The sequence below is a fragment of the Chamaea fasciata genome, unplaced genomic scaffold (assembly GCF_029207755.1).
Source record: "Chamaea fasciata isolate MVZ Bird 193981 ecotype frontalis unplaced genomic scaffold, bChaFas1.0.hap1 SCAF_19, whole genome shotgun sequence".
NCBI lineage: Eukaryota > Metazoa > Chordata > Aves > Passeriformes > Sylviidae > Chamaea > Chamaea fasciata.
Window position 1 is genome coordinate 8,658,446 of NW_027094104.1, and position 25,800 is coordinate 8,684,245.

Genomic DNA, 25,800 nt, shown 5'->3' on the forward strand with positions numbered 1-25,800 from the left:
AACCACCAGCACCTGGCTGGCATTGCCAGCCCCAAGCTGAGTCAGTCCCTTGCATTCCTGAGCATCGGGGCTGCACTTCCAACCGGTTACGTTTCCTTCTCAGCTTGCATTTCCACCTGGGTGCCAACAAACACGACCCAGAAATAGCAGAGTGTGCTTAACCCTGCTCCATTAGACCAAATCCACCCAAGAGCAGAGAGCTGGCCAGGTGCCTCCTGAGCACTCAAGATGCTCCAGGTTTGAAGCCTTTTTACTCCCCTGGGGAACAAACCCCACGTTTTCAGAGTTTCAAAAGGGAGGCAGTGATTCCTGACTCCTGCTGTGGTGTGACCAGCCAGGGTCATAGCCCTGAGCCACAAGTCATGGGCACACATCACGTGCAGGTCGAGCTGTACCCGCCAGCCACGTGCTCTTCCGTCCCCACTCGCCATGCGCTTCCCCTCCCGCTCCGGAAGCACAGCACTCCCCTGCTCTCTGCAGCTCAACCCTCCTGCCTCTCTTGTTTACAAGAGACGGATGCTCCAGGCCTCCCCATCACTGCTTCCCTTCCCATCCTAAACCCTCTGGCTGCTGCAGGCTCTGGGCAGCAGCGGTTTTGGGCTGGGACGCAGGAGCCCATGCCAGGGGTCAAACCGTGCTGCCAGCTCCACAACCTCAGGCTCTTGCCCGTGGCTCCTGGATGTGGTGTAAGGCTGACCACCACCAGGCTGACCACCAGGCTGACCACCACCCCGCCCCGGTCGGACACGTGTAGCCCTGACAGCACAACCCACAGTCTGACATTCTCCTTCTTCCAACCACGTGAGACAGCAGCTCCAAACCACTTACAAAAACCTGCAAAGAGTTGTTAGGCTGTTTGCCTCCACGTTTAAAAAGGAGGAGATGATCATGAACAACCCCAAGTCTTGGCCTGAGCACGCAGAGATCTCTGGCCCCACTGATCTCCCTCTGTAAGGAGCTTCTTCCCCTGGAGCTGGAGCAAGGCTGACCCCAGAGCAGCCCTCCCTCACTGGGAACACCCCACTGAGAGGAGCCTTCCTGCACACAGACCTCAGCACAAGCTGCTCCATCAACAGGCCCCATGTAGCCAGCACGGCCCTTGCTCCCCACAGACAGGCTCAGGGTGGCTGCGCCCAGGAGGGTCCAAAGACACCCACAAAACTGATCCCATGGGGGCTCTGAGCATGGCATCCACCCCTGTCCAGCCCGCCTGCACAATGGTGCTGAGCACAGGAGGGGCATGGGGACCCTCCCCAGCCCCCAGCCTTCACCCCTGTCACCCCTGCTCTGCAGAGCTCTGTGCTGTGAAAACAAAGAGCCGGGCAGCGCTCCCCAAACTCAGCTTGTCCAGACAACACTGCAGAAGGAATGAGTCGGGCCAAGCCCCAGGAATGGGCACCGGGCACGGCTGAGTGTGCCCAGGGCTGCCGAGCTGCACCCCGATGCCCCCCGTCCCACGAGGCACTGACGGCAGCTCCGGCAAAAAAAAAGGAGCAAACCAGAGGGATTCACATCTCGGGGGTTGCAGTTCGGCTTCCCCCCTCCCCCCTTTTTTTTTTCTTTTTTTTTCCCCCCCCTATTTTTTTCCCCTCCCCTTTTAAAATTCCTTTTTCCCGCTTGGTTTTGTTCTTTGACGGGTAGGGTGGCACGGATGATTTTTATTTCGTTTCTTTGTTTGTTTCTGTTGTTTTCTTCCTTTACCAAAGGCAGCTGCGCCCCAGCCGCCCCGCCAGCCCTTTCAGCGGGGGCAGCAGCCGGAGCAGGGCAGGGGACAAGGGAGTAGCCACGGGGACAGGGCAGGGGACATCGCGGTGACCACGGGGACACGGCTGGGGATATGGGGGTGCCCAGAGAGACAGGGCAGGGGACAAGGGGGTGCCCCCAGGCAGGGCAGGGGTTGATCTACTGCTCCCCATTGATCCCGGACAACGCCGGCAGCGCGGCCAGGCGGGGCCGAGCCCCCCGCAGCACCCGCTGCCCCCGGCCGCGAACCCCCGCCCTGCCCCGCTGCCCTCCGCGGGAACCGCGGCACACCCCCCTCCCGCTCTCTCAGGCCTTTCTCCAGGATAATTCACTCCCCCCCCCAAAAAAAAAGCGCTTCCCCACCACCGTGATCCCCCCGTCCGCTGCCCCACGGAGCCCCCGGGCACCGGAGACTCACCCGCGGCGGCGGCGGCTCCGGCAGCCGCTGGCTCCCGCCTCCTCCCGCGCTGTCCTCCGCCTCCTCCCCCATCGCCCTTCCTCCTCCTCCTCCTCCCCCATCACCCTGCCTCCTCCCCCTCCAGCCCGGCCCGGGGGGATGGAGCCTCTTCCCGGGAAGTTGCTTCGCCCCCGGGCGGTGTTTCCATCCCCCCGCCGCTCCCGGCCCAGGGGGGCCCGCCAAGGGTGAGAGGAAGAGGAGTTTGGGGGGCACGTCCCACCCCGGCTCCACGCTGGAGGTGCGGGGGAACTTCCACGGGAAGGAGAGAGGCCGGGACAAACGGGGCGGCCCCATGCCGAGAGGAGCCCGGTTCACCCACCCCTCCAGGGACGAGGGGCAGGGTCTCATCGCTGTCCCCGAGCCCAGGGAAGCTTTTTGCTTCCCAGCATCCCGAAATTCCCCAGCAGAGCGCCAGAGCGGTCGCGGGGGGATGTGAGTGCCGGGAGCTCGCTTTGCTCTGCAGCTGGCTGAAGATGTCTGGGCTGCGTCTCGCATCCGCCAGGACAAGATGTCAACCGACCCCCGCGGGCACGGCTGCTCTCTAAAATGATGTCAGCGAAGCTGAATTAAGGTATTAGCCGTCTCCACAACTCCCTCCTGCCGTATACCTCGATGCCAGAATGTCCCCACCCCTCTCCCACCAGCGGAGGGAAGGGCCAGCCACAGGAGGGAAGCTGCCATGTGCACGGGGCCGGGGATGCTGCGCTGCACCACCCGGCCCTGCTCCCTCCAACACACCCTGGTGTGGGGTGAAGTCCCCTCTGTGCTGGCCAGCAGCGGTGGTGGGACTCTGTCCTGTCACAGCCGAGGTGAAGCCAGCCTCCTTTTTTTTTGGGCTCCTGGGTCTGACACGTTACTTTGACCTACCCTGTGTACCTCAGGACTTTTCCCCTGCAGTTCCCAGATTTGCATTCCCAGAGAAAGGCCTGCAGGTGATGAAAGGGTTAAGACAGATGTGCACATCTGCAATCTTCAACACCCAGAGGAGTCGCAGCCCCTGCACAGCCTGCAAGCCCAGGGCTAGTACTTGTCCTCCCTTTTGGACCCGTTACCTGCCCCACCTCTGCCACGCTCCTGCACTGGATGCAAGCCCTGCCACCCGTGCCAGTGGCACCACAGCCACCCCTGCTCTGTCTCCTGCCTGTGGCTCTCCACCTCTGCTTCCAGACCATCAGCAGTGGCAGATCTTCCTCCACCCAGCACAGCCACCACACACACCGGGCTGGCAGCAGCCCCTCCCCACCGTGCTGGGCTGGCAGCACTCCTCCAGTGATGGCCAGCAAGGCTGGCACAGGCTGCTCTGCAAGCGATGGGGACAGGACCCACACCTTTCCACTGGGGGAAGGATGGGACAGGGCCCACATCCTTCCACTTTAGCAAGCGCCACAAATACCAATTTCTGAGAAACCTCCACGCAGCACCCAGGCAGGAAACGGAGCCTCAATCTGCTTATGCTGCAGCTGCGTGCAGATTTCTGCCAGATTACACCACTTTTTAATGACTTATTAAAGCCTTAACCCCTATCAGTAGGCATTAGTGTTTTAATCTCTCTAATCTCCAGGAAAATCCAATGCTAGATGCCAAACCAGGCTTGCCCGAGTAGCAGCTCTGTCTGCAAGTCGCTCCAGCCTTGTTTTTAGCTGGAGAAAGGCAGGAAAAGGCTGTCCCGAGCTCACTTAGGTGCTGTGCTTGCACAAAGAATAAAGAGAGGCTCTCAGGTGTGAAGGCTTCCTGTCCCTGCCAGCAAGTTACCACATCTGGGGCTGTTCAGGAGCGAAGCATCAGCACAGGGTTCATGTGCTCAAACCAAGACCAAAGGGGTGAACACGGTGTTCTCAGCCACGTGAACAAAGTCCTCACTCCTCCAAGGTAAGTTTTTCAGATTGAAGTCATGGGCATACTTTAGTCTAGCCTGTGAGGGAATAAAAATAACCAGAGAAAAGTTCTCCCCACGGTCGCTGAAGGTCTGCAAAGATGTTTCACAGAAACACAGACTGGTTTGGTTGAAAGGGGTCTTAAAGACCATCTAATTCCAATCACGGGCAGGGACACCTTTCCCTAGACCAGGTTCAACCTGGCCTTGGACACTTCCAGGGATGTGGCAGGCACAGCTTCTCTGGACACCCCCTGCCAGGGCCTCACGACCCTCAGGGAAAAAAATAGGGTACATGGGAACTCAACACTGCGTACAAGTTGTTTCCCAGATTAATTAATAGAAAATATTTTGTTTCAACTCGTATCTCCCCCTTCCCAGGAGCAACAGGTGGTGAGCCAGCAGCTCAGAAGGACAACAAAGCGTCGTCCTTGGCCTCACAGCAAGTGCAGCAAGGCTTTGGGAGCAGGGCTGGTCCCCAGGACAGCTCTTGGTGACTTTGGGGTGTTTGCACAGAGGAGGCGCTTGCAGAGAGACAAACAGTCCAGAGAAACTCTGGGATTTGTTCTCACAGGAGCATCTCCGTTCCTGTGAGGACAACGGGGCCCTGCCTGTGTCCTCCCACTGCTCATTTCTGAGCACAGGCAGGCCCAACAGGCAGAGGAAGGAAGCAGCTTCACCCCTACGGTGCAGATGAACTGGAGAGGGAATGAGTGACTTGCCCAGGGTCATACAGAAATCCTACAGCAGAGCCAGGAATTGGATCCAAATCCCCTAATTAAGGGTTTTAAAATCACAAACTCATTGTTCTCTTAGAAAAACCCAATAATCAGAGTTAGGAGCAATTCTAACAAAGCCTATTGCTGTTGTAAATTGTATCAAGGGATTTGAACTAACTACAGATCCAGCTTTTAGTCTTGCAACTAATCTGGAATCTTAAGGAAGATTCCTCTGCCTGTCTTACACAATCCAATCTGTACTGCTTTATGGGACATCCCTGCAGGTGAAAGCAGGTCCCCATGTCACAGCCACGCTGTGCAGGGCTGGTGGGGCTCACTGCAGAACGTGGTGCAGCACTGATGCTCCGGGATGCACCAACGAGGGTTTCAACAGTCCCTGAGTTTTGGGGACAATCCCAACCACAGTCCTTTGCAGCAGCAAACTGCCCAGCAGTTGGGCTGTGCCGGGCAACGCTCTGCCCTTGGCCAGCTCCAACCATAAATCTCCAGCTTTGAGGAACAATCAAGACCTGCAAATGAAGGCAGCTTCACCAGCACTACCCAGCCTGTGGGCAGACCTGCCAGCAAACTCACTCCATCACAAGCTGCCCAGCTCTTGAGAAAACATCAAATCCCTTGGGCAGCACAAGCAGGACGTGTTCTCTGGCAGGAATGCTGAAGGGACACTTCCAATTTTCCTGCACCTCAGCAATCCCCAGTTAAAAGTGCACCGTTAGGGCTCAGGAAATATTTTTTATTATTTCAATATTGCTGCAATGCTGACTACCTGCCAGTCCCCAGTGACTTTGACAGACATGTGGAAACTCTGCCAGCTATATTTATAATCTCAGATCAATAGCAGAATGAAAAGCACATCCAGAGCCCTTGGTAGAGCACCAGCAAACTCAGTGCAAAGTAGCACGACCGAGAAAAGGACACAAGCTTGAAGATCACAAGACCAAAATTTAATATTTTTTTTAGCACTGAAAGAGACACCATCACCTCTAGCAAGAACAGGAAAGATCCCCCAATGCCAGGAAGAGCTAAAACCAACCCCAAAGTTTTGCTAAGAGCCTGAGTGCAGGTCTGTAAGTGTTACCACCCAGGGAGGGCTCTGGCAGGCAGAGCCTGATCCCTTCAGCATGTGCAGGGTAACTCCCCAGAACACCTCTAAGACCCACATTTCCCCCCTCTGGCTGTAGTGAACTCCCAAGTCCATAAATGATGCACTTTTTTTTTTTTTCTTTTAAGCTACCTGGTTTCTGGCACTGAGCAGCCCACATCAGACACACCTCTGCAGGTATCCCACCAGTTCCTTCATGAAAGCAGCTCTTTGGTGGCTTAATTCTCCCTGGGGAGAGAGGGCAGTGGAGCAGCAGTCACATGGGGTGCAGGCATTGCCAGGAGCATCCCAGAGCCCTCCAGAGCTCAGGGACATCCTGAGGCAGCACAGGGAGCAGCCACCCCTCCATGCCTTGCCCAGGAGCAGGACCCAGACCCTCCAGAATCGCTGCACCTGGGCTGTTCTGCTGAACCCACACTACACCCAGGCCTGTCCCAGCTCCCAGCACACCAAAACCCAGCGTCTCCTCCGGCTGGACATCTCCAGGCCGCTCCCACTCTCCAGGAAGGAAGGAAGGAATTATTTCACACGCTGTCACCGGCCATCACGCGCAGCTGGCACCGTGTCCTTGGCGTGAGTCACCCTCTCCTGGTGTCACATCCCAGCAGTGTCTCTGCAGCAGCCTCCTTTCCTCTGGCACATTTAGAGAGTCTGCAGCTCCCTGGAGCGGGGCAGGCAGGAGGCTCCTCACCGTGCTTGAGCAATCCACCACTTCCCAAAAGGGAACCAGGATTTGCTAGGAAGGCACTCCTTCCAGTCACAAATATTTGGAAAAAGCAAGAAGGAGCCTCCCATTCTTCCCAAATTCCTTTTCCCTCGCAGGGGGCACTGGTTGGGGCACTGGTTTGGGTGCTGCTGGACTGGTTTGGACAGACACCAAGGACACTCAGCATCTCCCAGGCACTGCCAGGACCTCAGCCCTGAGCACAGGTTTTGCTCAGCAGGGACAGCTCTGCCTTGGCACCAAAACCTGCTGCTCAGATCCCTGGGCCAGCTCTGCAGATGGCACGGCCCAGCCATGCCCAAGGAAACACACACTTGGCTCTCCTTAGGAGCAATCTTCACCCCTCCTCCTCAAGGGCATGATCGGCTCCCCCAGACACCCCCGCTGATTATCACAAAGGACAAATCATGCCCCAAAAGGGGTGAAGCAAAACTCTGCACCTCACCCCACCAGCATCCCTGAGCCCCACTCCACTGCCTGGGCATCTCCCCATCTAGAGAGGAGATGCCACTTCGGGGTGAAAGGGTTTAAACCACTGGAACAAGTTTGGGGTGACTCAGGCAGTCAAATTTTTCACTCCCTGCTGTTCTGCCTTGCAAAGCTGATTTGTTTTCACCAAACTCATCCTCTGCCCCTGCTACTGGGTCTGGTTTGACCGTGCTGCTGGTGGTGAGAGGAGCAGAGGGGATGGTGGAGGATGCTGGGGCTCTCTGAGGTGCTCCTTAGTGTGTGAGCTCTGTGTAGGCTCCGTCTGCTCTCCACAGGGCAGGACACAGGGTGGCCCCAGCATCCTCCACCATCCCCTCTGCTCCTCTCACCACCAGCAGCACGGTCAAACCAGACCCAGTAGCAGGGGCAGAGGATGAGTTTGGTGAAAACAAATCAACTTTGCAAGGCAGAACAGCAGGGAGTGAAAAATTTGACTGCCTGAGTCACCCCAAACTTGTTCCAGTGGTTTAAACCCTTTCACCCCGAAGTGGCATCTCCTCTCTAGATGGGGAGATGCCCAGGCAGTGACATCCATGGGGGTCACAGCAACCCCGTGGTACAAACCAAGCTGCAAAGAAGTCGCTGGGGTGTCCTAACAGACCCCGCAGGCCACGTGCAGGGAAACACGTCCCTTCGAGCTGCGCATAATGGCCCCTTCTCCCTCCTTTGTCTGCCGCCCCTTTTAAACCTATAAACGCCGTTTGGAGGTAAAGAAGCAAGTATTTAGGGCATCCTAACCCTGAAAAGAAGGAAAACTCCATTCAAGCTGCCGGGCTGTCTCCTGTAGCTTAATTAATACCAACCCATCCCCAGCAAGCTGCCGCAGCGCCAGCTGTCTCCTCGCATGGAGGTGCCTTGCTCCGAATAATAGTGCTTTGTGTTTTTGATGGGAAAAGGTCAGGAGGATGGGGGGGAGGAGGAGGAGCACGGGTGGGAGGGAAATGTGTTGCTTCCCTGCAGTTCCCGACGCTGTGAGCGAGTCCTGCTCGGTGCCCAGCTGCTGCTGGGACAGATCTGGGAGATGGTGGCACCCCTCCATCAGTGACCACGTCCTAAAACTCAGCAGGGAGAGGGGCACAGGGAGGATTCGGGGCTGTGGGCTGCACTGCCCCCACTGCTGGGAGGCCTGGGGAGCTCCTGATGCCACTTTGACACTGTGCAGGACCCCCTCTGGGGAAATCCCTGCTCTGCTCTTATCAGGAGGCTGCCTGATAACGGCACAGGACCAGCGCTGCAGGGAGCCAGCGCTGTGTGCGCCTGGCAGCTTTTCCAGGCCACCACAAAGGGACGTTTCCTGCTACCATTCGGCTTTTGCATAAACAAACAAGCCGAGCCAGGCTCGCGGCAGGCGGTGGATGGATCCAAGGTGATGCAACGACGGTGGATGGATCCAAGGTGATGCAACGACGCGGCACAGCGGGGAAACAAAGTCAGATGGACCCAAGGGCTGGGTGTGTGTGAGATGGCCAAAGCCGCCGGACTCCAGGGCCTGGCCGTGAAATCAGCTCCATTTCTGCTTGGCCACAGAGCCACCGAGTACCAAACCAAGACACCTCCTTGGATCCTGGGCACCGCAGCCGAGGGCTCCTGGGACACCTGTGATGGGCTTGGAACACAAACCCTGTGAGGAACGGCTGGGGGAGCTGGGGTTGTTCAGCCTGGAGAAAAGGAGACTCAGAGGTGACCTGATCACTCTCCACAGCTCCCTGAAAGGTGGCTGTGCTCAGCTGGGGCTGGTCTCTTTCTCCAGGCAGCACTGACAGAGCGAGAGGACACAGCCTCAGGCTGCACCAAGGGAAATGTAGGTTGGATATTAGGAAAAGGTTTTTCACAGAAAGAGCGATAAAGTACTGGAATGTTCTGCCTGGGGAGGTGGTGGAGTCGCCATCCCTGGATGTGTTTAAGAGAAGACTGGATGTGGCACTGGGTGCTGTGGTTTAGTTGAGGTGTTGTTGTTGTTGAGGGCATGGGTTGGACTTGATGATCTTGAAAGCCTCTTCCAACCTAATCATTCTGTGACTCTGTGAATTCTGTGGATGCTCTCTGCCTGCCATCCCCCTGCTCCTGGCTGGTTATCCAGCCCTCCAGCTCTCACGCAAAAGTGATGCTCCTGCCCCAGCCACACCAGACTGGGCAGTGGTGCCCAGGGAGCACCACTGACACGGTCACTGCCCTCCAGGGAACACACAGGCAGCTCTACCAGCTGGCCTGGCCTCTGCTCTCACTGTCACTTTTGTCCCCTCCTTCTCCCAGCCACGTGCCTCTGTGCCATCCAGGCAGCCTGGGGCTGCCCCAGCATGGAGACACCTCTGGTGCCAGTGCAGGACGGGGGTGCCAAGTCCCATCCATTTATCTTGGGGAATAAAGTGAGACTAAAAATGGCAAAGCAAGGCAGCAGAAGCAGTGTTAGGGCAGGTCCCTGTCCCACAGACACGTCCCCATGCCAGGCACCAAGGCTTTGCACTTCATCCCCCAGCTGTGCAGGGGGGCAGCACAGCCCACAGTGCCCCCACAGTGTTCCCGCTCCAGGAAAAGGTCCCTGCTGCTTAGCAAAGGGCCCATTCATCACCAGGACTGTGTGGGATGACAAAGGGTTAACCCACTGCAGCTGGGCCAGAAATACCATCCAGGACAAAGAGAGACTTCATGTCACCCGCACAGCATCCGCCCAGCGCGCAGAAAAAGGGGCCTTAATCCGATTCCCAAAGAAAATGTGGCTTTTACAGCCCCGCCTGAGCAGGGCCCTCCAGCAAGCTTTGCATCTGCAGCAAGAGTTAACCCAGTCTGAGTTTGACAAGGTGCCAGAAAATGGGGAGGGAAATCATTTTTCCACAAGTTTGTGAGAAGGGAGAGCTGGGTGGAGGCAGCTGGACGCAGGCAGCATCCCTGCAGCAGGACCACAGGGACAGGGACGTCTTAGCCTGGAAATTCTGACGGCCTCAAAGCATCCCTAGAGCAGCCAGACCTGGGCAGTGGTTTCCAGGGGGTTTATCAGGGGTTGGAGAAAGCACCACTGTTGATTGCCCACTGGCTGTCCCCCTTCCCAGAGATCACAGTGAGGGACCTGTGAGCACCCCAGCACTGCCTGGTATTTTGGGGATGATAAGGAGGAGCCAGCAGAGATTGTCAGAGCGTTAACAGCAGAACTGCGCCTCGTCCCCATGAGGACAGGGACCCCAGGGAACGAAGCCGGGGATGCTGCTGGGAGGCAGACAGTGCTCACACCCACTAAATGTGGATGGAAGTCTCTGCCTCGGCCTCCCAGCTCATCCCACAGTGCCACGTCCCTGCCCGAGTCACAGCTGCGTGTGTCCCTGTGGCAAGCGGGGTTTGCCAGCCTGGCCCCTCTGCCCGGTCACCCTGAAATGCCACATGCCCACTCCCCTCCCGATTTTTGGACAGGCACTTCCAGGAAAGCCACTGAGCTGTATTTGCAAGATTAACTCTTTCACTCCCATTCTGGTGATTATTTTCTAACGAACGAGGTTGCTTTACTGTACTCTGCTCCACAGAGTCTGACAAATTCTGGGGAATAAATGAAATAAAGTACAGTTGAATTCAGCCATAACATCACAGCAGGCTCAACCCCAGGAGATCCAGCCTTCCCTGTCCCAGCCCAGCCTTTCCCCTGTACTGGAGCAAAGCTCAGGCACGTTACCCGAGGAGCAGCAGCTCCAGCCCGTGTTTCACCCAGCCCCAGCACAGCTTTGCCAGGGCTGCATGCGGGCGTCGGGGCCATACGGAAATCACAGCATTTAAAACCACAGGCTATAAAAATTCCACCGTGCTCAGAGAAGGGAAGTCTGGATTCCCCGTGGAGAGGCGTCCAGGAACCACTGCTGCAGGGTTATTGGCCACCGAGCCATTAGACCCTGCCACATGTGCATACCTCGAGCCACAGCCGGCACAGCCCGGGGAGAGGGGACGTGCTGAGGGGCTCTGGGGTCAAACACATTCAAACCCCACCACAGAGCTCCCCACGAGCCCCACAGTGATTTTGATCTCGACATGGGAAATCATGGATGGCAACGACAACAGCACGGGAGAGGTCACAGCTCCCAGGGCTGGCCAGCCTTCGGCATGTCCCAAACTTATTTTATCTGTCGTGATGTGTCCTCATCTGCACTCAGAATGCCCTTACAGCAGGGCACACACACCCTGGGCAGCTGTACTCCTCCTGGATGCCGGATCCTACAATCTGGAATCACACCTGGACAAGGCAGCAGCACTTAGGGCTTCACACATAATCGCAATTCTCGTTGTTTTGCATTTTCACCTTGTCTCGAAACCAAAGCTCAGCCCGGTGTTGCCTGCACACACAAACGCCCCACTGCCTGGCTCACCTATCTCCCAGGGGAATTTAGTCCAACCAACAGTCATTAATCAGCACCAGAAAACCCAGGACTCTCAGCCAGCACATGTCCAGCAGCAGCGCAGAATCCCCTCCCACCCCAGAGCTGCACCACCAGCCTGCTCCCTCTGCCGCACCCGCCATCCACAGCAGCAGGAATTCAATAAAATTAAGCAACTTTAACCCAAAACTTGCCTGGCGCTACGGGAGGCTGTTCCTGCGCTCCTCTGCTCCGTGTGTTCCTGTGAGCAGCAGCAGCAGCAGCAGCAAGCCCAGGGTGCCGTGCAGGGCACAAGCTGCTCAGCTCCTGGATGGCTGGATCCCCGTGGCTCCAGAGCAGGATTTAGGGGAGAGATGGAATGACCTGCTACTTACAGAAGGACAGGCACAACACCGATGAAACCGACAAGAAATCCGGCACAAACAGCTCGGAGTGTGCTGCAAGTCAGAGCACAGGGCAGCAGGGCCGGCCCCATCGGATCCCAGCTGCTGCCCTGGCCCAGATCTGCTCTGGCAGAGCCGAGATAGTCTCAGCCCTGAATACGTCAGCCCAGATCCATCCCGGATGCTCCTTCCCTAAATGAAGTGTGGCCACACTGGGATGGATATAAAAAGCCTAGCCTGAAATCCTTCTGGCATGGAGCCTTTCCTGCAGCCCCTGCTGCTTCCAAGGGCTGTTTGACAGAGGGGAGACACTGGGATATGGAGGGGGGACATTGGGATACAGAGGGGAAGAGCAATTCCTGGGGGTTCACACCCTGCTCAGCACCCCCAGCCTCTGCCAGACTAAGGCGAGAAGGAAAAAAACTCCTGTGCTTGGCAAGTCCAGGGGGTCCCACCGTGTCACAGTCACTGGGCAAACAGCCGTCAGGAGCAGCGAGACAGGGATGCAGAGGGGGCGTTCAAATTATTAAAAAAAAAATAAAAACAGAAAAGGGAAAAAAAAAAAAAGTGAGGTTCGGGGCTGGGCCGGTTTGCAGAGCTGCAGGGCTGCAACACAGCACGGAACAAACTGCGGGGACACAGCAGGACCCGAGCGAGGTGTGACCTGGCTGCCACCCCTGGGACCCAGGACCACCGAGCCTGTGTGTGCCCCCAGCCCAGAGCCCCACTGCGGGGACCCCCAGCCCTGTCCCCCCGCAGTCACCGCCGGGGCCGGGGCTGGTGCAAAGGAGCCGATTAAAGAGAAACCTGCGAGGGATGCTCCCGGGAAGGGGGAGGCGAGTCCAGCTCTCGGGGGCTGTCCCACACAGCACGTTCCTCCCACGAAGGGATCAGCTCTCCCCTGGCAGGCAGCAGGCCATCCCCATGTGTCCTGTCCCCAACCCTGTGGTGTCTCTGTCCCCACGGTGTCCACATCCCAATGACATCCCCACGTGCTTCCTTCCCTGCGCTGTCCCCGTCCCCATGGCATCCACACCCCTGCAGTGTCATTGTCCCTTTGGTGTCTCCAACCTCGTGGCGTCCCCACCCTCACAGTGTTCCCCATCCACGTGGCATCTCCACACCCCTGCCCTTTTTGCGGGGGCTGGGGTGTCCCCAGGGCTCTGGGTGATCCCAGTGCATCCCGCAGGGCACACGGGACGTGTGACCTGGGCACAGGCTGCAGCTCAGGGGGCTGCTGCAAGTGATGGGGCAGGATGGGCAAGAGAAGGGGAGAGCAGGAGGCTGTTTTTGGGGAGCACTTCCCACACAGGCACTGAGAGCCACGGAAGGGGCTGGGCACAGGAGCCCTGCACCCACCAGAGCACACAGGGATGCTCAGGAGGTGGGTTTTCTCCAGCGTCCATCAGGACAAGGGGCCGTCAAACACCAGGAAGTTCCTTTTCCACATCAGTTCAGAGCCAACTCCCCGAGCAGAAACCAAGGAGCGAAGCTGCCCTGGGCTGCCAGGCCTCCCTTACGTCACCAGACACACTCCCCACGATGTCACAGGGACTCATTCACCAAAACTAAGGTGAGAGCATCTCCAGTGCAGCCCGCAGAGCCCCACAGCCACACACCTGGCAGGCTGGTGAGGCTGTGGCAGCCCCTTCCCACAATGCAAACCACACCTGGCCCCTCCAGCTGGGGCAGGGCCCCCAAACCCAGCACGGATCCCACCACAGGCAGCACCCTCCCCTTCCCTGGCCCTGCCAGCAGCCAGGGCTCCTTTCTGCCACTGCAGGAGCTGGGTGAGGATGGCCCACCTGCATCCCATTCAGCCCCCACCCCCTGGATCACGTCAGGGTTTCTGCCACCCCGTGTCACCCCCAGGAGCTGACGCCACCCTCCGTGACCCCCCTGTGCCACTCTCTGCCTGCTCAGCCCCGCACATCCCACCCCACAGGGAGCCTGAGCCGGCTGTGCCTCCTCCCTCAGCACAGGCCCTGACAAATCATTCCCCTATGACAATGCCTACATCACATCCCTGGGATTTTCCCCCTGCTCTGTTTTTTTTCCCCTCCTTACCCTTCAAACCCCTCACGCACTCACTGCACGGCCACTCTCAGCTTCCCCACCGCACAAATCTCCACTGTGGAGACCCCAGCACAGCCCTTGCCACGGATTTTCACTCCCTGAGGCCGGGGAGAGCTCAAGCAGAGACTTACTGAGCCAAGGATGACAGGAGGACAATGCACGCTGCCCGGCGCCCGCCAGAGCCAAGGATGCTTCAGCACCTACTTCAGCTGCTGCCCCAGAGAGCCTCCCCCCAGCTTCTGAAAAGTTCTGCTTCAATCCCCTTGGAAAAGGTCTCACAAAGCAGATCCCTCCTGGCTCTCTGCCTCCCTCCCCACCAGACATGAAAAGCACTCGAGTTTCTCCCCGGGTAACGCGGGTAAAGGCCTCCGACATCAAAGGCACCACACAAGAGTTCGGGCCCCCCCATCCCTCCCAGGCACCAGTGCTGGGGCTGCCTCCCTTGAAAGCACAGCAGCCTCAGTGGCTGAGGCGCCAACCGTGCTGAAAACACAGTTTTGATTTTTTTTTCTGTATTTTATTTTCTTTTTGTCCTTTTTTTTCTTCTTTTTCTCTTTTTTTCTTTTTTAAATCAGCCACAAACTGGGGAACTTGTGGGCAAATCCAGGCCAGGCTCTCCTTTGGGGGTAACACCGACCAGTGTGGTCTTGGTGGGGTTTTTCCCACTGTCTGCTGCGTGGTCACCCCAGAAAACAGGGGAGCAAAAATATCCCTTGTGCCAGTCCTGCCTGCTCATTGCCCAACACTCAAGGAAGCCACTAAAAGTGTCCTGAAGCAAAACCACAGGCACCCTCCAAGCGAGCAGATTCCCATGGATTCCTCAGCAGCCTCTGCAACTCCTCTCCCCGATCTGCAAAACCAGAAACAACATCTCCCCCCGTGCCTGGCGAAGCACTTTGATATCTGCACGGCAAAGCAGGGCGAGGGAGAGGCGTTTACCTTCCTGGAAACAGGGAGCAGCATTTGCACCCAAAACAACGCGGCCTCAGCACAAAATTCCCGGGCAGAGGGAGCAGTTGCAGACGCAGCAGGATCCAGAAAAAAAATGAGGAGGGCTAGAAAATAGCTTCAAACACCGCAGGGATTTCAAAAAAAAGTCCTCGCAGCACATGGTTTCTTGGCCCGTTTCAGAGCGTTCCTCATCCCTTCATCCCACACAGCAGTTGTTCCTGCCAGATCACCTCCTGCCCGGGAATGCTGGGTTCATTTTATTGCTGGAGCGTGGAAACAGCCCTGGTTTGCAGGGGGGAGGTGGGAGGGCTCTGCCGTTTAACACTTGGCCCCGTTCACGCTGTGATGAATATCACCCGGCTCTGCACAGATACCAGATGTGCTCGGGGCAGGCTGCAGCTTATCCTAAATTGCACCAAGATGGAATTTTTTTGGGGGCAATTTTCAGGGAGTGCTGAGGGCAGGCGCTGATGGGAGAGCAGAGATTTACGCAGATAGGCAAGGAAAGAGAATTCTCGGGGGTTATGGCACTGGTCGCAACCCCTGGGCCAGCTGCAATGCCACGGGCTGTGCTTATAATCAGCACCTTGTCATTTTGGGGGCAATTACTCCGATTCCCGTCCATCTGTGGGTCTGATTTCCACATGCTCGCAGCAGAAAAAAAAAACACTTCAGTTTTACCCCTGCTTCTGCTGATCTCACAGAACTTTAGCTCCAGGAAGGAATTGCTGGTTCAGGAAGAACAAACGCTGGCAAGGTTGGACCTCTCCACGCTGCTTCCCCGGGGTCCCTCTGCAAGCCCACTCCTAAGCAAATCCATCAGCAGCTTCTCCCCACCCCTATGGGGAGGAGTGCCCCGGGGTCACCTACATGGGTGTCCCTTTAATTAGAACCAAACCCTGGATGGAGCAGCACTGGAGACTCATTCCAGCTTTTTTGGAGGCCACACACTGCCCTGATGGACAGCTGACCTCGAGCAGGGCAACTTCTGGCTCACTGCTGGGTGAAGCGGGGTTTTGGGTTCCGGTCCAGTGTGACCCAACACCGGCCCCAGGATGGGAAGCACCTCGCTGTGCCAAGCAGCCACGGAGCAGCAAAGTCCCTCTGGAGCTCACTGCAGCTCCCCTGAGGAACCCAACCAGCCAACACAGAGGCCCAGGTAAGGAGGGGATCTGCTGGAATACCTTCAGCATGTCAGAACTGCGTGACGCCCCAAACCCTCAGCACGGGATTTCAGAGACTTCTCTTTTCTGTGCAGGGTTCCCTCCTGCTGATCCCACCCGTGGAACGTGGCTGGTGTCCTCCAAAAATGAGTTCAGGCCATGCCTGGACCTGCTGGTTTGCACTTTTCTTCTTTGCCCAGATTTGGGAGCCGAGCTTTGGGTCATCCTCAGCTCCCCCAGACCAGGCCAGCCCCACACAGAGGCGCCCAGCTGTGGTTCACACCCCATTTCAGTAGCTCTGGGTGCTGCTGATGACATGACTGGTGGCAACCACCAGCACCAGTGTCACCAGGGCTCAGTGTCTCACAGGACACAAACCAGAGAACAAAAAGAGGGTCCAGGGCAGAGTGAAACAGTGCTGGCTGTGTCTTCTGCTGTAAGCATGAAAAGAAGCAACAAAAAGGAGCATTTCTCCTCCCTGAAACTCCACGGACGTACTTGCTGCCAACGGGGAAAATGTGGGAGCCTGTCTGTCTGTCCAGGCAGAACCTGCAGCGACTCTGGGCGTGAGAAATCCCAAATTCCGCATCCCACAGGGCTGCCTTTGTGCTTCTGCTGACATGGCGAGGTCTGGCTGGCACCTAAAGCCTGGTTTGGGGGTTCAGCAGGGCAGGAGGGAGGGGCAATTCTCTGCAGGCTCCCAGCTGTGGGTACAGGGGACTTCACCCAAGCGAAGTTCCTCTGTCCCTCCTCCGTTTTTTCCCACCACCGGTCCGTGCTGTGCATGCAAAACCAGCGCTGAGCTGTGAATTTACACCCAGAAACCAAAAGCAAAAGATCCCCATTATTCACTTCTGTGAGCAAAGGTTAAATCCTACCAAATACATCAGCTTTTGTGGACAGGACAAGCGTTTGGCAGCCAGCAGGAAGGAACAGGAACGTGGGAATTCCTCCTACGACTTGGCAACAGACTCTTCCCCCAGCACGGGAGCTCTCTGGGGTCTGCTCAGCCCCTGCCAAGCTAAGAAAGCCCCTCATTCAAGTGCTCAGTAATCTCACAGGACATCCTGTGGCTCAAGGAGGAGCTTAAATGAACGGCTGGATGGATTCGAGCTGCCTAATTGTTGGAGAGAGCAATAGGAAAGGTGGGGTGGCAGGCCTGGAGCTGCCATGTCCTGACCTGCTCTTTGGAGAAACACCTCATCCTGCTGAATGCAGAAGGTGTCTACAGCAAATGAGCTCTGAGCCAGTCGTGCTGAGCTGTCACACGGGGTCTGCCTGCAATGGGCTCCACCACGACGTGAAAGTGTTGGTATTTCCTGGGAGGTCTGAGAGGGGCATCCTGCCTCTTCCTCCCTCACCCCAGCTGCTCCCGTCATCCCACTCCCCATGACAGAGCACAGCTTGGGGTTTGATGCCCTTCCAGCATCAGGGTGAGCCAAGACATACATCCTAAAAGGTATTTAGGCACCTAATTCCAATTAGGCTGTAATATTCCTCGAGAGATTGCAGAAGATGGATGGATGGATGGATGGATGGATGGATGGATGGATGGATGGATGGATGGATGGACGGATAGATAGACAGACAGACAGATGTCAGAAACAACCTTTGAGAGGTGTTTTGGGGCAGACCTGCAGCACAATCACACCAAGTGAGGAATGAAGCACTCGGCAGCTGCTCCCAGGTCTCCATCAGCATCCACCCTCCAGGGCATTACGTGGACTGGGACCAGCACTCAGACCAAGGGCAGGTGTCCACACACACGTGACAGAAGCCAGGGGGGCAGGTGGCTGCATTTGCTGAGGAAGTGGAGAGACCTGAATCAGAAGCTGCTGCTGCAGCTCTCAAAGGACTATCAGGAACCACCACAGGAGCTGCTGGGGGCAGCCACCTCTAAGAAAGCAGAGCTTAGCTTCAGGTGTGAATGAAAGGAACATTTCAGGGCTGCCGTGCATGCCTGCTGCACGTTTTTGGGGTTCATTTGTGCTGTTTGGCTCCATTACACCTTAATCTCCACCTTTACAGCACTCGCAGGCCTAACATGGTAACAGCAGGTCAGAGGATGCAGGCAGATCCGGCACAGCCCCCCTCTCCGCCCCTGCCCTTCCCATCCCAATCCACGCTCCTCCAGAGCACATCAGGGCAAAGGCAGAACCCTGGGTTCACAGAGACTAAAACTCACTCCCTGGGCTCCAGATCACCCATTCATCTCAGATTTAAGACAAGCTTTAAGAAAGATTTAAGACAAACTCTGGCCTCCCTGCAGACCTGTGGTTCGGCAAGACGAGCACTGCCTCCTGCCCTTGCACAGAGCCTTTCCAGGAGCCCTCTCCAAACCTCTTCCCAAACCTTTCTGTGCCTCTCCCAGAGCTGCAGCCCCAGGGCTCCGTGTCCCTCTGCGGGAGCCGTGGGAAGGAGGGCACGTCCCACACAGGGACACCCTGACCCGCAGTGACACGGAGGGGAGGGCTGGCAGGGGCAGCCCCAGGGTCAGCCAGCCAGGAGAAGACAAATAACCCCCCCGTGCAGGGACTACACAGCGGCACGGCTCCTTCCTGCAGCCCCACAGCTGCTCAGCACACCCTGGGGCTGCTGAGCTGCCTGTAGGGCGCCAGGACGCTCCTGGGGAAGGATGTTCCCTTTCCCCACGAATTCCCTCCGGTTCCCCCACCCCACCTGGGGGCCAAAGATGCTGCATGAGCATCTGCTTCAGCAGCTGGTGGGGCAGGGAGGATGAAAGCAGCCCTAAAGCCAAGCACCTTTTGGGGCAGCAAAGCCTCTGTAGGCACATCCCCTGCCCCAGCCACCCTGCTGGTCGTGCACAGTGTCAACGGGGATGACTCCGGGGCAAAAAACCCTGCATTTCTGCCCCCAAACAGCCCTGGTGCAGCCCACCCCTCCTCTCCTGCCCCACACACCCTGCAGTGCCTGGCTCCCGCTCCCCCAGCCCCAGCACGTTCTCCAGGAGCACCGGGCACCTCTGATGTACTGCAGGCTGCAGACACAGCTTCCAGCCAGCTGTGACTGCTTCTGGGATTTAAATCAGCCTCATCCTCCCCTCCCCCAGGCCTGCCGGCCAAAGCTTTCCCAGGAAATGCACCCCACGGAAAAACCTGGGAAAACAAGCGGGGTGTGCCTCGCCAAATCCCGAGCCCCGGGGGCTCTGCTGCTCGGGGTTTGGGGGGTTATGTGCCACGGGGAAAGGTGGGCATCGAACCCTGACCTCCCCAGGCCCAGAGCTGCCTCTGAGGACGGGACTCACCCCGCTGGATCCGTGCTCGGGCAGAGCAGCCGGGGCTGCCACCATGCCACATGGAAGGGCGCAGGGAAGGAAGGGCTCGGGGCGGAAAGCCTGCGAGGAGGGTGCTCGGAGCACAGCATAGCGCTCCGGTCACGGCGCACCCGCCCCAAAGTGCACCCACACGCTTCGCTGCTGCTCCCGGAGCTGGAGCACGCCTCCCAAAGGGGCTCGGCTCCCAGCACGGGTGAGATTTTTCCTCCATGATGAGCAATTTTAGGATTCTCGGTGAGTGCTGGAGGAAGTGAGTGTGAGCGAGCTCAGACCAGCCCGAGCTCTGACCCATACTCCTCCTCTTGCTCTGCCCACAGCCTCCACCTCATTCCTCCTGCGCCTGCAGACTCCCAGACACGGCTCAGATATATTTTTTATATCCAATTGATTATATTCTGAATAAAATTCCCTAAATCTCCACGCTCCAGCCAGCAAACCAGGGCTTGGAGAAGCTTTCCATACCAGGGCAGGAATCCCCGGGAGCTGAAGATGTGACAGAAATCCAGTGTGGTCCTCCCTGCCCACGGAACCCCATCCCCGCCTGCCCTTCCCCAGGCTCCGGCACACGAATATCCCCATTTCTGGCCGTCTGTCCGTCTGTCCTGCACACACGGCAGCTGCTATTCCCTGCCTGGCCAGGTAGATGGTGCTCAGCCGGCACCAAGCGGGAATTCACCCGCGCTGGAAGAATTCCCTCTTCCCTCGCCTCTGATGAAGCCAATAATTCAGCAGCGATTTCCACTGGCGGGTGAGGAAGGTCCCGCTCCAGCCCCGAACAAACCAACTCAGACCCAGCAATCCCAGACTTTCACCTCTCACTTTTCTCCCACTTCGGTGGATAAACCGCTACAAACCTTTCATCAGAACCACTTTCTGATTCCCTGCTGAAAGTTTCACTCCGGTGACATTTTGCCCCACACCTTCCACCAGTTCTCTCCCACAAAACCAAAAGGCAGCAAAGCCCAGGGGAGCAGGAAACAATTTGCCCGTTTTTCCCCCATAAAGTCAGGGGGATGTGGGCCAGGGGGACCCTCAGGGCCCCTCGTCCTGCCGGAAGCTGCCAGGGGGAGGGGGTGTCCAGGCTTTCCATCCCATCACCCCGGGGTCACCCTCCCCAGCCAGGCCGGATGTAGGATGTCTAATATTTCTCCAGTTCTGTTTTAACACTCACACCATCTTGGGGGCAGGAAGCTTAAGCCATTTCCTGCGAGGCATTGCTCTGCCCTTCAAATATTTTCAGCCTCGGTGCAAACTGTTTTAAAACCCAGCCTGGCAGCTGGGAGTGTGAAATCAGAGGAGGGGCTTGTCCAGGGAAAATTCAGTTTGTGAAACCTATCCAGCCCCCGCTGCTGCAGAGCAGCAAAATAAATATTGCTGCGGACAATAAAAGAGAGCAATTAATCTTGCGTGTCTGAAAAATGAGAAGGAAAAGCAGAAACTCCAAACAATGTTCTCTGTGCCTCTCCCAAGGGACGCAGCACTGGTCCCCAGCAGAAAGCCACAGCCACGTCCCCCCTTGTCTCTGCAGCCACGATTTGAAACTTTCCCAGCTTTGCTCTTTCAGTGGAGCCCAAATCATGGCTTTGGTTTGCCTGCCCTTCAAACGACTACCCATAAATAATCTGTCCCACACACAGGGCTGAAATAACCCCAAAGAGACCCTTCCCACTCCTCCAAGGGGAGGAGAAGACAAATGCTCACTCCCTGAAGCTCTGCAGAAGAATTTTGGGCAGCGCCAGGGCAGAGCTGGAAACCCCCCAGACCCCACAGGGCGGCAGAGCTCAGCCCCACGCCCACACCCCCTCAGCCCCGTCCCCACCCCACCCTGAGCCAAGGATGGGGACAGATGGGTGGCAGCTCACCTCCTGCTGCTGTCCCTGGCTGCTCCAGCCCACGTGTCACCTGTGAGCACGGTTATCTCCTGTCAGTCCCTCTCCAGGTGACAGGCAGGGACTCGGGGCCGTGGACGGGGACACAGAGCCATGCCCCAAGGCCCACGCAAAGGGCTCTGCTTCCCCTGAGCTCCCACTGCCGGGGCTGCTCCTTCCCAAGACTTTTCTGTCCAGGAACTGAAGGCACGAAGCAGAAAGGAAACCCCAGAGCTGCTCCAGGGCCCTGCAGGAACCCTTCACCTCCCAACCTCAGGGCGTGCACTCCTGGGCTGTAAATAAACTTTTATTTACTACACAAAGTAGGGCAAGGAGGACTGTTTCCCTGAGGAATGGTGGGAGGAACATCAGTGTTGTGGCAGGATCTGAGATTTCATCTGACTCCACAAAGCAGATCCTGGTGACCTCGGCAGGAGCCACACGGGGCAGGGCAACACCTCTGCAGCGGCCACATCCCACATCCCACCCAAATCCTGACTGCCCCGTCACTGCCAGCCCAAACAGGAATCCCCCAGGGGCACAGATCTGCCCAGCCACCCCACAGCCAGCACTGCCAGGCCTGGAGAGAACAGGGCTGGAGCAAATTCACCTCCTGCATCCCACAGAGCCCAGGTCCAGCCTCCGCAGCAGGACTGTGATGGATTCACTGCTGCCCCCCAGGACCACCCACACCCCGATGTGCTGCCCGATCAAGGTTCCCATCACATCTCGGAGCACTGAACTACCCAAAGCCAGGGCATCACCCTCAGCACTCAACTGCATCCTCTCATCTTCTCCAAGGCCACCAAAAAGGGGTGGACAGGGGGTCTCGGGGGCGGTGTGACCCCAGTGAGGGCCCCAGCAGTGAACTTGGCCTCCCACTTCCACCCTGTTTATCTGCACGCTGGGATGCAGGAGGAAACAAGTTCAGCCAGAGTTTGTCTAAACAATTATGTTTTATCAGAAAAGCTGCTCAGACCTACTCCTTTCTTTCCCAGGACATTTGTGGACAATTCCAAGGTAATCTCCATTCTCCATCCAGCCTGCAGCAGATGGAAGCAGGGGAAGATGATGTGAGGCAAAGAGCATCCAAATGCCCCTGCTCCTCCCTCAGTGCCAGCATCCTCCAACCCACCAGGAGGCACAATCCATCCCACATCTGCTCCCCACACATCCAAACTCTGCCTTCCAAATCCCTATTTCCTCTTCAAACTATGGCGTTTTTCAAATTCAGGAGCGAGCAAGGCAGACTGGCAAGGTTTTGATACAGCAAACACCTGCTGCATCCCTTTCCTCCTGGGCAGCTCAGGAGCTCCCTTTGTAGAGCCACTCCAGTGACCTGGGCAGTGCCTTCTCCCACCCTGCACGATCCCACAGCGCCTCTGGAAGCAGGACCAGCGAATTCCCAATCACCAGCTGAACCTGGAAGAAGAAAGAACCCAGTGCAAGGAGTGAACCTCAGGCATCTTGCCACGTTCACCAGCTCCCTGTTACAAAAGGAGAAGCTGCAGTGGGTAGAGGGATTCCTCCAGGACAACGAAGGAGTGGACAGCAGAGGCGGGGTCCTGACCAGGCTCTCCTGCCATACAGACTTTTGCCATCTCCTCAGTGCTTTTCTGGCTCTTGGTTCATGAATTATCTCTACTGCTGACGAGGGGGACTTGCCAGTGTGTGCCCTGAGTGCCTCTCACATGAGATGGAGCGTGTGCCTGCACATTTGTAGCTTCAGGGACTGAACCCAGGGACTCATCCTGTACCTCCACGTGCCAGAGCTTCAGAGAAGGGCCCAGAGCACACCAACTGCTCAGTGCATCAGCAGAGAACAGCACAAGCTCCCGGATCAGAGCAAACGCAGAGCAGAGTGAGCAAAATTCCCCATCCAGAGTCATAACACACGGGGGAAGCGAACACAGGCAGGGGCTCCAGCCCCAGCTGGGTAGGGCAGCTCCTGTGATGTCCCTCCAGATCTCCCCAGCCCACATGAAACGTGCCCCAGGTGCATTTGAGCTGGAGTTGAAAGCAATGCCCTACAACTCAAGACTTGTGAGTTACCACGCAGCTGTGGCTGAGAAAGCTCCTTTCATGAGCTTAAATATCATTAACTTTTATCACTGCCCTCTCCTCCTAGGCACCACATCCTTTTGGATTCCCATCTAATCTTCTTACTCCGAGATCTCCACAAGCTGAGCTTTTTTCCTTGAAAGAGGGAAGGAATGTCTGTCCCACTCCACGTGCAGCAGGAGAGGAGGAAAGGGGGGAAGGCAGAGCCACCATAAAACGTTCAAGTGCTGTGGATAAGCTTGACGCACCCACTTCAGTAAATGATCATCCACAGCAACAGAACAACATGACCCAAGGGGACCAGGCTGGCTGGGGGGCTGCCAAGCACTCCTGACAACGAAGGATTAATGCCCTACCCAGTTCTGTGCTGCTGCAAATCCCTTTTCACCTCCATCTCTGACTCTGGGGATAATACAGGAGAATGCCTGGTAAGACCACCCGACCCGGTCAAACCCTGGCCATCTTCTCCAGGGTTGAAAAGTTAAACGTAAATCCAAGGTTATGCTCGTTTTTGCCAGAGCATCACCGACCTCTGAACTTCAAGGTGTTGAAAAATGCTTCCTTTCAGCCATCCTTCATGGATGGACAAATGGCCTTTGCCATGCCAAAACCAGCCTACGGCTTCCTCACAGAACAAACTGCAGGTGATACGGGTCCAGCAAACCCACTCTGTCACTCCTGGGCTGGTGCAGCAGCCTCAGATGGTTTGTTAAAACTATTTGCTTTTCACAAATGCATCAACGTCTGCAAAGTTTTGTTGTTTGCAAAATATTTTGGACCAGACCCTTGGGGTCCAGCTTTGTCTCCCAGCGTGTCTGGTGCCACCCTCGTGCCAAGATAAACCAAAATGATTCAAGAGGGTGAAGTATGGATGCATGTGACCCTACAGAAACCCTGGGAACTTCTGGGCAGAGACCAGTTCAGAAGATCAATGAAATGAGTGACCCAGATTTACCCAACGGGAAGGAAAGCAGCTCATCTCCCCACATCCCTCCTTTCAAACCTCTAACAGATGTAAGAAAAACTGGGCCCAAAGAAGTCTGAGCACAGGCTGCAATCCAAGACCAGCTGCTTTTTCCATTTATAGCCACATTCACTTCAGCCTCCACCACAGCATTTTGGACAATGCCGAAGTGTCTGTGGGTCTGTTTGTTTGCTGGAGGAGTGTAAAGAACACAACTGGCTTGCTGTCAACTTATCTTTTCTGCTCACAACAGCGTTTGATCTTCTGCAAACAAAGTTATTTCTCTATAATCTCGACTCAGCTCTCTGACAGAGTTTATGGAGTTGGCACTGCACCCAGCCTATGGTGTCCCTTCAACCACTGGCCAACAGAAACATCTCAGGCAGGGACAGCAGTCTAGAAATAGCTTGAAAGAGAAGGATTCCTTAATTACAGAAGGTTCATCACCATTGCCATCGCTTCCCTCCCCCGGCAGACAGCAGAGAAGTCACAAAACCAGCAGCCAGGCCTTGCTGCAGGAGATCAAAGCAAACTCTTCCTTTTATCTCGGTCAAGATAACGGATTTTATTTGCCTTATCAGCCTGTAGGATGATTAACCTAAATGTGAGAAAGCTGGAGGATCCAAAGGAGCTGATGGGTGGGGAGCATGTTCCCCAGCACGACTGCCATGGGCTCCAGACATGCAAATACCACAGGATAAACAGAGAAACTCTTGGGTCTGGTTCCTACATGCCCCCCTCAGCCAGGGCTGCATCTCCCTTTGCCTTTCAGCACCACCGGGATGAACACAAATCCCACGGCAGGAGGGAGCCCTCACCCCTTGCTCCGCCAGCAAAGGCACCTCTGCCCAGGGGCTGCCCTGTCTCCATCACAAGGGGAGTTGTCATCAAGAGGGGAGCAAGTTTTCACCACAGAGGGGACTCAAGGGCTCCTGAGGGTGCTCAGGGCTCACAGCCCAGCTGGAGCACAGACCCCATGAGCCACAGCCAGGTGACCCTGCAGTCGGTCACCTTCTGCCTGGGACAGGGGGCTCTGACCTCAACAGACACACGTTCACCCCTGGATCCCTCCCGCAGGGGTCAGGAGGTGAGGAGGTGACGTGGGTGCACAGCCTCACCCACAGACCCAGCCCAGCCATGGAAGAGGCCTGCCAGGTCACTAAGGCCAGGGCCAAGGTCACCCTGCAGCTCAGCATGGAGTCACAGACTGCTCTGGGTAGGAAGGGACCTTAGAGACCGCCCAGTGCCACCCCTGCCATGGGCAGGGACACCTTCCACTGTCCCAGGCTGCTCCAAGCCCTGTCCAACCTGGCCTTGGACACTGCCAGGGATCCAGGGGCAGCCACAGCTTCTCTGGGTACCTCATACCAGGGCCTCCCCACCCTCACGGGGAAGAATTCAACCCCAATATCCCATTTAATCTTGCCCTCTGCGGGCAGCCATTCCCCCTTGTCCTGTCCCTCCATCCCTTGTCCCCAGTCCCTCTCCAGCTCTCCTGGAGCCCCTTTGGGCCCTGGAAGGGGCTCTGAGGTTTCCCTGGAGCCTTCTCCTCTCCAGGT

General features: G+C 56.8%; 1 protein-coding gene across 6 annotated transcripts in view; it reads right to left on the bottom strand.

The window, feature by feature from the left end:
* Positions 1–25,800, bottom strand: part of SEPTIN9 (septin 9) — a 134,216-nt gene that overhangs the window by 23,178 nt on the left and 85,238 nt on the right. Inside the window, exon 1 of one of the 6 annotated variants that reach the window (XM_066200840.1) lies at positions 2,162–2,225. The exons of the other annotated variants lie outside the window; for them this stretch is intronic. The gene's annotated coding sequence lies outside the window, so the exon portion shown is untranslated. Of the gene's footprint in view, positions 1–2,161; positions 2,226–25,800 lie in introns of those variants that run through there. 6 annotated transcript variants of the gene reach the window in all.